Source organism: Rhopalosiphum padi, chromosome 4, assembly GCF_020882245.1.
Source record: "Rhopalosiphum padi isolate XX-2018 chromosome 4, ASM2088224v1, whole genome shotgun sequence".
Classification (NCBI taxonomy): Eukaryota; Metazoa; Arthropoda; class Insecta; order Hemiptera; family Aphididae; genus Rhopalosiphum; species Rhopalosiphum padi.
The window spans coordinates 8,305,009-8,320,820 of record NC_083600.1 but is presented as its reverse complement, the minus strand read 5'-3'; the positions used below and the strand labels follow the sequence as shown (position 1 = coordinate 8,320,820).

Below are 15,812 nucleotides of genomic sequence, written 5' to 3'. Positions count from 1 at the left end.
TTTAAATTAAAAATAAACATGTATTGATACTTTAAACCAATAAATTATCAATTAACAAGAACGTAGAACAAAATACAAAATAACGTAACGGTATGGATAACGGGAAATGATTTTTACCTCATTAAGAGAAACATCGTAATGATAACGTTACAATTTAAAAAAAATACATAATATTATTTTGAGATAAATATTTTTTAAGTTTTTGGACTCGTAAAATAATTGAAAAAAATGTTTCTCTGTTGTACGTCTTCGAGAAAATATCTCGATTATTTTCTGGCAAACCCTACTTCCAACAACGTAATATTTGTTTGATTTAGTTCCATGTATTTTGAAATGACTATGTATGTGATTATTTACTTATGTTTATTTTACAAACATTCGTAGTATTATCTGGTACTGATAATAATATGATAATAGCCGCGAGAAACACGTGATTTATTACTCGTCTAAAGCGCAATCCTCATATAATATTATAATATCTATCGTATGCGCGTATATTATTATAGCGCTAGACTTTGGCCAGAAAAAAGCGAGAAATAAAATATTCTCATTTGCATTTTACGATATTTCACAGCCACCGTGGAAGTATACATTGCTCGCACACCTGCTCTACATATTATTATATTATGTGCTTGTAATACTGTAATATTATAGCTGTTCTATATTACACGTAAATCATCCTGACAAACGCCTAAGCTGGTTGTCGATGGAGTTTCCACATATTCGGAGATCCTGGCGAATATTAGGGGATGGGGGCTTAAATATTCGATTACATATAGTCCATATAGAACCCCACATTACACCCAACAAATTTAACAATACAAACATGTTTAATACTTCAATACTATATAGGTACTTAGTAAAAAGGCGTTTATTATAAAAAAAATAATTAACATGTATTTATTGACAACAGTTACGACTTTAAAGATATAGTTTTTTTTTTTCTAGGGATAAAGTTTTTATATTATCAACAAAATAGCCTATCCGATTTACTCTGTAGTCTGCTAATCATGTATGGCCTGGTTTTATATGACTTAATAATTACCTAATTAATAAATATAATCATGCATATCCTATAGTATTTATTTTTCATAGACATTTATTATTATTAATTTTAAACTTATTACTATGAAGTATGTTTTTATTATAAAATAAAAAATATTATTATTCATAAGAAGTAGAAAATCATACAGGTATATTATATACGTTTGATTATAATTTAAGTCTGACACTTTTACAATGGCCAATATTTGACAATATATCCTTTATCATTTAAGTGTTGGTTAAAAACATTTTTAACCTAAATAAAATATATAATCTATGTATTTAAATGTAATTATAATTACACACAGTTTACAAAATAATAAATATTATTATAATAGTTGATAAAGTTACAAGTAAAGTATAACTTTAGAGTTCTCGGTATATAAAAATTAAAAGTCTGGTTATTGAAGTTACAAAGTACCAATCTAAAACCATCAACCCAGCTAAAGATTTACAAAACTTTTAAAAGTCTACAACATATGTTTTGAACTGTATATAATATATAACTGGTATACACTTTAGTCTTTACTCATACATAGAGCAGTTCATCTCTCCAGAACCTGTGTTCTACCATGCGTAATTAAATATAAACTTTGATAACCCCTAAAATAATGACGTTGGTTTAAGTAATAATGCAATACTCAAAACTTATCTGAGCATGCCTTAACCCTCTTAAAATTGTTTTCGTATCAACGCGATGATAAGAACGTCTGTTAAAGGAAGTGTTGGTTAAATACATTACGAAATTGCGTAAATAATAATTTTATTAATTACGGCTATAATAATATCGTCGTTCAATGTTTTTGTTTAAGTACCTACCTAATCACTTACTATTTTAATAAAACTACACTAGAAAGTAAAAGTTCTATTTAATGTATGAAACTAATATTGTGATAGGAAGTTACTAAGCATTACAAAAGCATAATTGATTCCTACAATATTGAGCCAATAAATTAAAACAAATAATATGAAGATATTTCGATAAACGCCACGTGGAATGGGCCGAGGAAAAAAAAAATCTTGATGATTTTCTTGATTTGTTATTAGTTATTATTGTTTTAATAAATTATAAGTAATATAATAATTAAATATGTTTTATTTTCAATTTTCATTGTTTTACTTTGTAATCGTCTTTTATAAACAAATGTATTGATGATACTTAAGAAATATTTTGATATTGAAATATTATATAATATTTCACTATATACGATATATATATATATATAAACATTCTATGTGTACTTATATTATTATTGTTACAACGTACAAAGGAGAACACTAACATGAGAAAGCACAGAAGACCAACGAGACGAGGTGTTATACAGTACCTATACAGAACCTATATTAAATAATGATACCTACTTTCGTTAACCATTGCTACAGTTGAAGAAGTATTTAACCTTTTTGTAGAAAATAATTCTTACTAAAAATTGTTCAATCAGTCGAAATCGATTACATTTAATAAAACAAATCAAAGTGGATCTTTATATTATATATAGAACATATTTTATAAAATATTATATAAAAACAACCATTTACAGTGAGTTGACCTCTGACGCATTTTTGCGTAAAATAAAAATGTTTGTTATATTCAAACGGGTCACAGACAGCAAAAACAGAACAAAAATGACAGTGATGTGTTTTTTTTTTTTTTTATAATACTATTCTTCACTATGATATAAACAAAATATAATAGTAGCAACAGCCAGCAGTAACGCAATGCCCAAAGCTTTAACGTGGAGAATTCCCCAAAGACATTTATCCGGCGGCGGCAATATAGGAACATTTGTGTTTGCCGCTTGCACCGTTGGTCGAAATTTATGTTATTGCTCGTCGTCGTTCGTTTTCGCAAAATTCCGACCAACACAATTTCGCTGTGTGTACCTGTCGTTCTGATTTATGCCGCTGCTTGCGTACCAAAAACGCTTATTTGTAGTTTTAGTTTATTTTTTTTTTCAGTCACCTACCAATTTCGATCCGTGAAAAAGTATTTATGTAAACAACCAAAATCGTTTTGACTTTATGCATAAATACAGATTAAATAACGCTATATCTACGCAACATCAATGCAATCATTTACCGCGTATCATTTTAATTTAGGTTCGCCTCACTAGAGACAAATGATAAAAAGTCAAAAGAGACAAATAGTTGCTTACCGACTCATCGTGCCACAATACATCAAGCGCCACTATAGTGTCCCAAATAAAAATAAAAATAAAGAGATATAAATAATTAAACTGGCGTTTCCTATGTATTTAATTTATAGAAAAATTATGTATAGAATATATTATAATTAATCATGAAACTCATGCATACCTCGCATAATATAATGATATAATGAACATGGGAAAAAGAGAGATTCAAAAAATAGTTTTGAATTTTGAGTCTTCATCCAACAGCTAATTTATTTATCCAAAATAACATACTCTTTTCAGAAAAAATTCTTTTTAGTGTTCATAATGATTTTACTAGAAAATCATAATTTCAAGTTGTAGCTACATCACTAGACCACAGAACTAAAGAAATAGCACTTTTTAACTGTAACATAATGTCGGTATATTTTATTTTTTAATAAAAAGATAATTTTTATTATCGATACTTATACTTTGTTTGAAATCGGTAAAATAGGAACGTAAGTGATAAATATAAAATATATTTTAATCCTCATAAAATATTTCTCTAACAATTAATACATTTCAAAAATATGTAATAAAACTGTGAATCATACTTCTATTATTTTTAATTTTAATTTAATTGTATCTTCTATATATTATACAATAAGAGAAAATATTATGTTTATTACTGCCTAAAAATATTATATATTTATTTTTTTAAATGCACCTTTCAATATCATGGTGTTTTAAAAATAATAAATATTATTTACGGATATAAAAATAATTAAAAATAATATTTTATTTTCATACCACATAAATATTAATATAATAATGGTCTTTTTTTTTTTAGTTTACGATTAAAGTTAAAATAAAAGCGATGAATATCAAAATAAATACACATGTAGTTTTAAATGCAACATTTCATTTTTTTTCTTATTAAATAAAAGCCGCTGGTTTTTTAGTCTGGACAAGATTATTATGAATTTATTACAAAAGGGTTTTTTTTGCTACAGCAAAAAAAAAGTGGCAAACCCAAAATTAAGCTTTTCGTAGATAAGAATAACTATGGACCTGCGTTAATTAAGGGCCAGCGTCGGTGTTTCTGTTAATTATTTTATTTTATTATTATTATTTTAATTTTGTTTTTTTTTTTTTTTGTAGCCTGTTTGAAATACATAGTAAAAACTCGGTCTCTGTAACTTAATTTTAACCTTTGAAATACACAAAAATTTTTTTTTAAAAATGATAGCATAGTCGGAAACCGCGTTGTGTAATGAAATAATAAATTTAAATATAAAACTTCCTCTGTTGTTCTCTCCCAGCCACGGGGAAATACCAGTGCACTACAATATAATGAATTTAGGGCTAATTTCGCTGTTTTTGGTGTTGAAATTAATTTTGCAGAACCCACAAAACAGTATTGGCATAAACCCGCAAAAATTTTTATATAGTGCGTTTTGAACGAAACTTATGGTGAGGCCTTGCATATAAATAAATTTGTTAGTGGCACCAAAATCTCTATCTATTGTTCAATTTTTTCTTATTTTTTATTTTCTCTTTTTTTTGTGCTTATCAATCTTCTAACTAACCAATCAATATCTCTTCGACACATTTTTATAAATCATCTGTTCATAATATTTTAGATTCTGAACGGAGTGATAAATGTATTTTTTCATTATAATTAAAATACATTAAATATTACAATATGTGAATTTTATTTGTTATAGTTTTAAAATCGATGATAATCTCTCAACTGTAGATCAAAATATCAAATACTATAATATAATATGTCAACTAATATTTATGATACAATGGTTTTCCAAGCGTACTCAATTTTTCATATTACTATATTGTAAATTGCAATACATTTATTCCAATTCTGATTTCGAAATTGTTTAAATAAACTCATTAAAGACCATATTTTAAAATTCTTAAGAATATGTATAGGTGTTACTTAAATGGTTCCTTTTTTTAATATCTGTACAAAATATTTATTGTAAATTTAACAAAAATAATTATTAAGTCCTAAAACTGTATAATAGTTTACTTATAGAATATTATTATATTTCGGGTAAATACATTTTTAAATATCAAATTCGTAATTATATATATATATATATGTATTTCAAAGGTTTATAGAAATTTATCATTTATGTATGATAATTAAAATAATATATTAGTATAGTTTACTGATAAAAAATGTTTTTTAAATTATAGAATTACTATTAAAAATAGTTGCATGATTCAAAGTTAATTTATATTTTGTAGTTTGTATTCCTCCTGCTGTAGCTATCCTAATCAGTTATTTCCAATTACCTGATACAATTATATGAAAACATATTTATAAATTCAATGCAGGTTTAATAAATATGGCCTTTAAAGACAAACTATGATTACGATATTGCATAGAGTACAAAATAATTTCATGCACTATCACGCTAAAAACGTTTCTAAATACACTACCTATCCTGGTCGTACAAAATATTTGATAAAATGTATCTACTTTCTATAACAATGTGAGATTATAAAATGTGTAATTAATACTCGTCATATAGAATAGGTATCCACAATTAATTTTAATATTTTCTCTGTGTTCAAGTAATGAGTTTTAATCAGTCCGCTCATTAAGAATCTAGTTAAAAACTTTAAATGCTTTTTAAAAGACACAAAGACATGGAAATACTGAACAATATCCATAAAGCTCACTCATTCTCTTCACAAAAATACCAAAGAAAAAAACTATTTTTACGAAATTGTACAAACATTTTAATTTAAAAGTGCAATAATATAGGACAAATAACAACTAACTTTTTTCGTTAAACAAAATCTTTTTCTTACTAAAAAAAAATTCATATTTTTAATTCTGTTTATAAATAAATATTCGAAACATTCTTATATTAACACTTTAAGTTGGGTGACATGAAATCATTGTAAAGTTTACTTACATAGTTATATTTTGCTGTTCATGTTTTTACAAAGATATTTAAATAAGAGACGACTTCTATGTTTTTTTCCAATTTTTCCTGTATTTCTTTTTCAATTTAAAACTTTGTCAAGCTTTTCACTTAAAAAATATTTCAAATTAAATTATAAATATTATTAAATCCAAATAGTAACTGCAAAAATATACAACAACAAAACTCGTGAATATAGTTCCATAAAACCGTACATTTGTAAATGAAATCTACTTAAAATTGAATTGAACTTTTACGACTCAAATCGTATATCTTATTCTCTTGTAGAAAACGTTACAAATTACTATTGTGTATTATAAATAGATTTTTAATTTAACACTGACAATTGTATTGTTTTAAATTGTTTTAAAATGTCACATATGATTAATTATGTTATGGTTATCACTTTTAAAGAAAAAAAAGAACTATATGGTCGTGTTATAGTATGTTATAATGAAGTGTTATATCAAATATAAGTTAATAAGAACCCTGTGTATATATTATACTATTATTAAAAAAATATTACTATTTATTATTTTTTTTTTTTAATATGATATTCTAAATTAATGGAGACTGATATAAAGTACATAATTACGTATTTACATCAGTTAAAATATGAACTAATGAAAATTTAAACTCAATTAAAAATAAAAATATTATTAATTTAGACCTTTTATTTATTTAAATAAGTGTTATAATTTTAAGTAATAAGAAAAATTTGTGTAAAAAAAATCAACTAAAAATTTAGAAATTATAAGTACTTAAATAATTGTCTAAAATACATAATAGAAAATATAGTTATAATACATTTATCCATGATTAGAAATGTCTTCTAAAAATAACATTTTAATATTTCAATATAACCACCACTAATTAATTGTCATTTTTGTTTAAGAACATAAAGTTTCTACCTTTAACTTAGGGTAAAGGGTGTTATAGATAATAAGCTTGATTTAACAACCCCTTTTCTGTAGTGTACCTAATGTGTAAACGAACATAAAAATAAACAAAGCCAATAGTAAGTCCCCCACTTGCCTAGAATTTTTATTCTCGTTAAACAAGGGTCATTGCTAATTAACCCACTAGCTCATATCTGCAAAATCTATAAAGGAAAAATAACTTAAATAAAAATAAATAATAAGCCTTTTACAGCGATAAACAAATATTTTAAGTTAATCAAAACTACATAACATTTAGGTAATTTTTAAAAACTATTACATTTTTTCTATAATTATCTTAAAATTAAAATTTCGACAGTTTATATATGTTAAAAATGTATCACATTTAATGATCCAAAATATTAATAGATATTTAATGGAGAATAACTAATCGTGTATTGACGTATGGCTATTAGCTTTATATTGTAATTAAATTATAATGGAATATTTGTGTTTAGATTTGTATTTTATAAAATATTTATTTAACTAATATCAATTTGTAGGTAGGTAATTATTCATTTTGTTAAAACATTCATTGGTGAGTTTATTTAAAACAGCATTGATAAGTTCGTTATAAAATAGAAATAAAAAAAATAATTAATTTAGCCAAACTTACTTATTAAGTTTGGCATAATTTTGGAAGTAAGTAAGTAAGTAAGTAAGTTTTTAACCTTCTGACTTGTTAAGGTTTAGTGATAAGGTATTTTGGATGAAACTTCGAACACGTCAATTATTAGCTCCCGAGTGGTGCAAACTTTATTTTAAAATGATTCAATGTGAAACTCTAGCTATGGTGAATTTTACAAATGTATATCCTTTACGAATCGCTCTTCAGTAAATTAACTTTTGGTGCATCAAAAGACTAATGAGTGTCTTACTAATGCTAATGGTTTAATACGGTATTGGTTCATTTGTACAATTATTGTTAGTTATTATGGACAGTCGTGTAAGTATTGACTAGTATATTATTCAAAAAGCTTATAATATTTCAAACCTTATTTTCATATTATGATTTTTATTTTTTTTATAAAACGTAACTTATACGTAATTTATAACGACTTAAAGAGCTGTAGTAGATTTGGGTAAAACGATTTAAACAAATTACATTATTTTATATGCATTAAGTAAAAAATATATACAGATTTTCAAGGAAGGGAAGTAGATGAATATTCCAACCACTTAATCCGTTTCTCCAGTCAACCAACAACGTTCAATATGCTATACAAACTAATGACGGCGGTTGGTTGTGCGTAATGCACTATAACGTTGAAACGTTTTAGAGTTTTGGGTACTATATACCACAGAAGGAAACAAACAGACGGTGGATATTAACTTGCTCACCGCCACCAACCGTTCACCGCTTGACAACGATGGTTTCGTAATTAGCTCAGGCCGACCGTAGAAAATGCAAAATAAGAATCGTTTAAAACGAGAGACGCCAAAAAGTGGGAACGTCAGTGATGGCCAAGGAGAAAGGTTTTAAAGCTGCTAGCTTTTATATACATACATACATTCATATAATAATGTCCTTTCGGTTGAGTTCTAATTCAGTAATGAAGTTTAGACGCATAAAACTGGCCGACCGAAAAGAAACTTGATTACGCGCGCCCGCAGAAAATCCCCACCGTTGCTACCAATTTCCATCGTCATCATTTTCGTATAGTGAAATACTCGTGGCAAGCCAATTTTATGTTTGCCTCGTCCATCAAACCGAGACCAATGATGTCTTCATCTTCGGTTTAACGTTCAGACCACGACAGGTCGAATGAATGACTAATAAATTGAATTATTCCTATCACGTGATTCTTCAGGGAATTTCCCATTGACCGGATAAACAAACGTAATATCATGCGCAAATCTTTATTGTACGAGATCAAAAACAGGATAAAATAATAAGATAATCATTTTTTGTCAACAAAAGTGTAAGGCTAAATAAACCAAATGTATAATTATATAATACGTACCTATGTAGAAATGTGCGTTTGTATGTGCACTGTAAAAGCTCTTTTGCAAGTTTAATTAGAAAACTTTCGTCCTTCTTAATATTCAGTGAGATTTCAACAGACGACAGTTAAAAAGGGAGTGAGAGATGGATAAGACTTACGAAATTTTGCTGACGCGAAACGTGATGAATACATTTCTGTAGAAACGGAAGCTGGTCCGAACAAATTAATAATTTACAGAGGTTGAGGTGAAAATCAGAAGAATAAAGACCGTGTAATATATATATACATATAATATTGCTATGGTTTTAAATAAAGCTGGTCATTAAAACATTGATAGTAATATTAATAATTATAAATATATTTTTTTTTAAATTTATAAATGATTATGTTATCATAGACGAGATGGATTATCACGAAAATACAATGTTTTGATTTGAATAAAAATATGAAAATGAAAGTATACAATATGTTATTATAATAGGTAAAAAATGCAACACTGTATAAAAATATTTAAATATATTACACGGAAACAATATTAGAACATTGCAAAATATTTATATAATTATTTTTTATCAACAGTTTTTAAAAAATACACAAAAAATGAGGTAACAACCAAAACAACTTTTTTTCTTTGCAGATAGTTCTAGGCGCTTACAATTTTTAGTTGTGTTAAAATAAACTTATAAGAACCAAAGATGTAGATGCAATGTGCATATAATTTATACATTTTATTTATATAATATATGAAGGATTTAATTGGTGTTCTATAATTAATTGATAAAAAAATGTATTATTTCAAAATAGTTTTATGTTATATATATAATATTCTTAACTTTATACTTAACCAGCTTAAAATAAAATAATTTAATAAAACAATTTCAAAACACTAACTAAGACAGGCAGATTTTTATTGTATGTACCTACTTACGTTATTTATTTAAAAACTAATTTAAAAATGAGTATTTCAATACCAATTATTAAGTAAGTTTTTAGTAAAGCAGTGTTTAATTAATACTATAATTCTAATAAAAGTATAAATCGTACTTTCCAACATTAGTTTTATACATGAATGGCTTCTCTTACTTCTTAAAATAGATTTTTGTGTGTTTTAACAAATATTTTAAATTTACCCTAAACTCCTACTTTACAATTACTAAATCCTTCATGCACGGTTCACTGCATTCATAAAGTATCAAAAGTATTGTAATAAAATCTTTTTTTAAGTAAAATCCTATTATGTACCTATTTATTAAAAAAATTACATGGCGTATAAAATATTCTGATATTAATTATTATTACAATAATGTTTCTTGTAAAAAATCAATCCAAATAATTTCCAAGCCCGTGTATAAAAAAAAACAACAACAGTTATTCAAGAAATGTATTTTACTGAGCTTACGAGTAAATGTATGTATAAGCAAACAAAATATTGTTTATAATGTATGCGTTTTGTGTTTATCGTGTGAAGTATAAAAACTTCAAAGTTCAAATAAACCACTGCTTGGATATTTGCGAGTTCTGATTAAGTGAAAAACTTTTAAGATATTACAAAAAAAACCGCTAAATATAAAAACAGCGTTAACACTTCTAAGGTAAAAAAAATATATATTTAAAAAAATCCATGCAATAGGAACTTTTTGAATATCGTTATCGCATCATTATTCACGCTTTACGCTCTTCGGATTCGTTGTAACACGGTTATTAAATTCGAACGACAGTCTAAACTTTTCCCTAAACTTTTTTTTTTCCCCATCGTTGCTGCCATTGCCGATATAGAGTTCACTTGGTGTCGCACAATTATCGGTTTAACGGTTCAACGGGCCCAAGTTGAATGGGATGGAGAAAACGGTAGAAATACGGAAAAGATTTAAAAAAATAAAATTTACACGAGTAATGATTTATATTGTTTTTAAGCATATAAATTTAATGATGGAGGAAAAAAATCGTTTAAAACATCGAATTACACAAATATTATATAATTATACAATTCAATGTATTTTAATTGTTTGAAATCAATAATAAATAATATAAACAAATAAATAGAGAGGACAATTTTGATAAATTAATAATTTTAATATACACTCTACAAGTTATTCATGATCACAAGTGTGATTTTTTTTATCTTATTTAAACTTTTAGACTTGTAATAACAAAAAATATATTTAAATAGTATAAATACACTTGTTGTCTTGTAATTAATGAACAATTTAATTTTCTTCCTACATGTATTATTTTTATTTAATTACAATATTACAATATTATTTTACCATAATATCAAAATTATCTGTAACTCATCTTTTATTTGTAACATAAACATAGAGATCAAACCATAAAAATTTCTAATATTTATTTTGACAAATAATATTTAAGCCTATTACAGCCTATTATTTTAATTTCGAGTCTTGAAAAAAATCCAATCTTTACACATACAAACTATATTATAAAAGTCTCAAAAACTTTAAAAGTAGAATTTATGCTGAATATTTTTTTAATATCTTCTAATTATTAAAATCTAATATATTATCAATAATATTATAAATTATATTTAAACACATTAAACTTAACCAGTGTTAAAGATTATTATCTTTAATATATACGTATTAATAGCTTAGAAACTATTAGGTTGAACTTTGATTTAGATTCATAAACATTTTTAAAAAAATTGTCGGCTATTCGGCTTGATAATGTATAGTTAAAGAATCTGATTTTTAGATTAAAAAAAGAATTTTGAAGCACTATAAGAAACTTCTTACGTGGAATGAAAATCTACATACTTAAAAATATAGTCTTTAAGACTTAAAACTATTTTTAAGAACACTTAAAGCTAAAAATTCTTAAAAATTTCAAAAATGAATGTTGATGAGAATGTGTATAATGAATCATCCTTTATATTATTTAATACCTACATACAACTGTAATTTAGGATCTAAATACCTACGTATAGGTTGTTGTTTAATTATATATTTATATAAATCTCATATATTGTATATTATTCTATACAATTCATAACAAAAACCTATATCAGTATACTTATTGAGAATATTTTATACTAATGATTAAATATTTATCATTTATATCGTAATAGTATTTAATAAAATAACCTAACCGAAAAAAAAAATATTTTTCATTCTTCTGTTTTTCAATAAACCACGAATATATAATACATATAACTCTTCCTTCTAAAAAAAAGTGCTATTATTATTATTGTTTTTTTTTTTTTTTTTTGTTCAAAATTAAACCTTCCCTGTCTTCTCATTATTTCGTACAACACAGTTCCACCTTTACCGCACGGTAGAAAAATAATGAAATCTTGTTCTGTCGACAACAACGAATTTCCCGAGGGCACAAGAATATAATATTTCCTTGGACCCAACAACTACCATAGAACTTCAATAGCCATCTCCAAATGCATTTTCTAAAGTGAGTGCTTTACGGACTTTTGAAATTGATTATATTTCATTTATAAGAAATTCAAAAATGTAATTTAATTTGATTTAATTTAAAACACTTTTAAGACTTTATACTTCTCTTTGAAAATATAAAAATTCGCTTAAATACTAATTGTGATTAATAAAAATCAGTTTTTATAATTATCCATAATGCGTTTTTAGTCGATGTGCTCGATTATTTCATATATACAAATTAAACAGTAATGTATTGCCTATTGTTCACTAAAATCAAATAAATATTTAATTTTTATAATTTTACTAAGCAATGCACAGTTATATAATATTATTATAATTTAATATGATGAGATAACTATACTAATAATGACTGCAGTTACAACTATTAACTTTTAGTTTAATAGGTACACAAATTATGTATAAAACTGCAGGGTGAATCTTTAAAAAATAAATACTAATTTTTTTTTTTATTTTATATTTACCTATATTTATACAGATTATAATTTTATTTTCTATTTTTATGGTTATTATTTTTAAGTATTTTTTATTTTAGAATAACACATTTTTAATTTTATAATCCGAACCAGAATATTAATCAGAAAATTGTATTAAATAAAAATTGAATTTCAAACGAGTATTCAATTAGTTGTAAGTATTTAAAGTTAAATAAGCGGAGTTGAGTGACCAAAATCCCCGCAAAATGTTGTTCACTATACCTACTCTGATATCAAAACTTAAAATCCACATTATACTAATTAACTAATTTAAAATGTTTATTTTTTTAAATTATATTTAAATTATTAGTGAATTATGGGGTTTGTATTTACAATTAAAAATGTATGATATCATTCAGAGTAAAAACTTTAAAAAAAAATAGCAAATTTAATGTATATATTTTATTTTGTAATTATTCCAAAGTATTAAAAATATATTTCAAAATAAAACAAGTGTTTACTTTTTAAAAGTATCGTCTTGTATAATAATAATAATGTTTCGGATAATTTTCTATCATTAACGTTCGTGATATAATTAGTCGCAAACACATTTATCTCCCTGCAGGATAATAATGTAAATACGGGGGTCGTCGTAACGATTCAGTTTCTGAAACACGGTGCCGCGAATACCATGAAATACTATGAAAGTGTTCGTGTACACTATAATATAGGTACTAGGTAGGTATCATAGAAGAGATCGAGAGGACCAGCACGCTGCTCGGCCGTCTGATACGCGAACGGCGTTGCCCGCGGTTAGCCGGAAAATGGTGGTCGGTCGAAGGGTGTGAAATGTGGTCGTATATAATAAGATACTGGCAGAGTGAGTAGTAGCAAAACGGTATTAATGGTGTACGTAATTCGCATCGATAATTATTACGAATGTATATGACGGCAGCGTTGGCGACGTATTATTATGTTACATAGGTACAACCGGAGGAATATTATTATATTATATGGTCTAACCGGTCGGAGAGCAGTTTTTGGCACGCAGCGAATAGACTATATGAAAAACTGTGCAGCGGCAGCTCGTATTTAGGTACGATAAACACCTCCTGGACACACATAATATATAGAATATACCTACACATCCGCTGCCGGACCGGAAAATTCGTCGGAATATTCACGCTTAATTAAGACGGGGAGTGCGCGAACAAACGATATAGAACGATTATAACGACAACGACGACGACGTATAACCTTTTGTGCACACACGTCCTGTATATACATAATTATTGCTTAAATACATAGGTATTATATATCCGGTAAACATTGCGTCCTCGTGATCACTACCTATATAATATAATACGCCGAAAACATTACAATAATATTACAATAATATACACGGCATCGTCGCCGATGACGCTATACGAACCACGCGATCCAGTGTCGGTGATGAAATTAAATTTAATTCACAGAGGGGTTGCGATGTTTGCCTCTGCGAACAATATCGACACTGATGAACGCCGTTATTATTATTATCGGGCGACGGCAACCGGACGGCCAAAGTTTACCTCGACCGTAATCAGCGAGGGTCAACCTTCTACACGTGGTGATTTTACGCGACCGCGGCAATCGTGCTAACCGTATATAAACGCAGCGGCTGTTTCAAAATAAAGTTTCGTTGTGATAACGACAAACTTTTGACCACTGGACTTACTGCAGTGTACACGTATATCGTTCGTCTATTCAACGCGTGATTAAAAAAAACAACACCGTTTGTGGATAATATATCAATATATTATTATGGCTCTGCGTCGGAAAATCGACCCAGTTGCGCGGACGAATGTTATTCCAACGTGCACATTGATTCCTTTAGCAGTCGTTTACGATCGATTTTTACGCTTATAATAAAAATGAATTACAGACTCATTTATGTTTTAAAAAAAAAGCTATAAAACGATTATTACCAATCTACATGGCTTGTTTTTCGATATTTCATGTTTTTATTTTCTATTTTGACTAAGCCCCTTCCCCACACTGTTATCATTTTATATTATTCTATTAAATATTATATTATTATAAAAACAATAATTTATTTTTCACTATATTGATAAACATCATGTTATGTTCGTTTTATAATATTGAAAATTATTATTTTTTTCCTTTGTTTTTAATATTACCCATGTATTATTAACTGTTATAACTATTTTCATTGTATGAATTTTATATTAACAACCATATTATTATTATTTATGAATTATAAATATTTAAAAGTTTGATTCTGATTATTGTAAATTATATCGGAATTCATTTTTATCATAATTCAAACACCATTTTAATTAATTGACTACACAATATTTTATGACATGCTTTTTTTATACTTCGAATCTTTACTTTTTGTTCGATTAAAAAATGTTTAAAAATTCATTTTACCCATTTCAACCCATCAACAGTTAATACAGTGATTAGGAAAAATATTAAATAGATTTAGGTAAACATTTATAGAAAAGTTATTGATAAGTACTCCTATAACTAAAATACATACGAAAAAAACCTAATCATAAACTTTGCCTGAAAATTGTGGTGGGAAACAACTATTCCATTTTTGTATCGTAAATTCAATTGATGATAGCCATTCCATAGAGGCGCGTGCGTGGAACAACAGTGAAGGAGAGGACACCTGTAGACGAGACGGAAAAAAGATCAGAAGAGAAATTAAAACTTATTCGAATTTTTAAGAGGGTTATTGTTTTGTTACGCGTTCGGCAGTAATATTAGTGGTGGACAGTCGTAGCAAACAATAGATTCTTTGACGGCGTCACTTTAAAATAATAAAATATAAGGTAATGTAATGTTTTACCGTATTATCGCGTATTGGTTTTATAATATGCTTTAGATGATTTTAAGTTAGTATAATTTTCATTGTGATGATAGTTACCAAATTGTAGCTCATTTAAATATTTAAAGCTATAAACAAA

The 15,812-nt window shown here is 26.4% G+C and overlaps 1 protein-coding gene across 3 annotated transcripts in view; it reads right to left on the bottom strand.

Moving 5' to 3' along the window:
• Positions 1 to 15,812, bottom strand: part of LOC132929856 (protein O-mannosyl-transferase TMTC2-like) — a 285,751-nt gene that overhangs the window by 217,859 nt on the left and 52,080 nt on the right. The gene's annotated exons all lie outside the window — the stretch shown is intronic.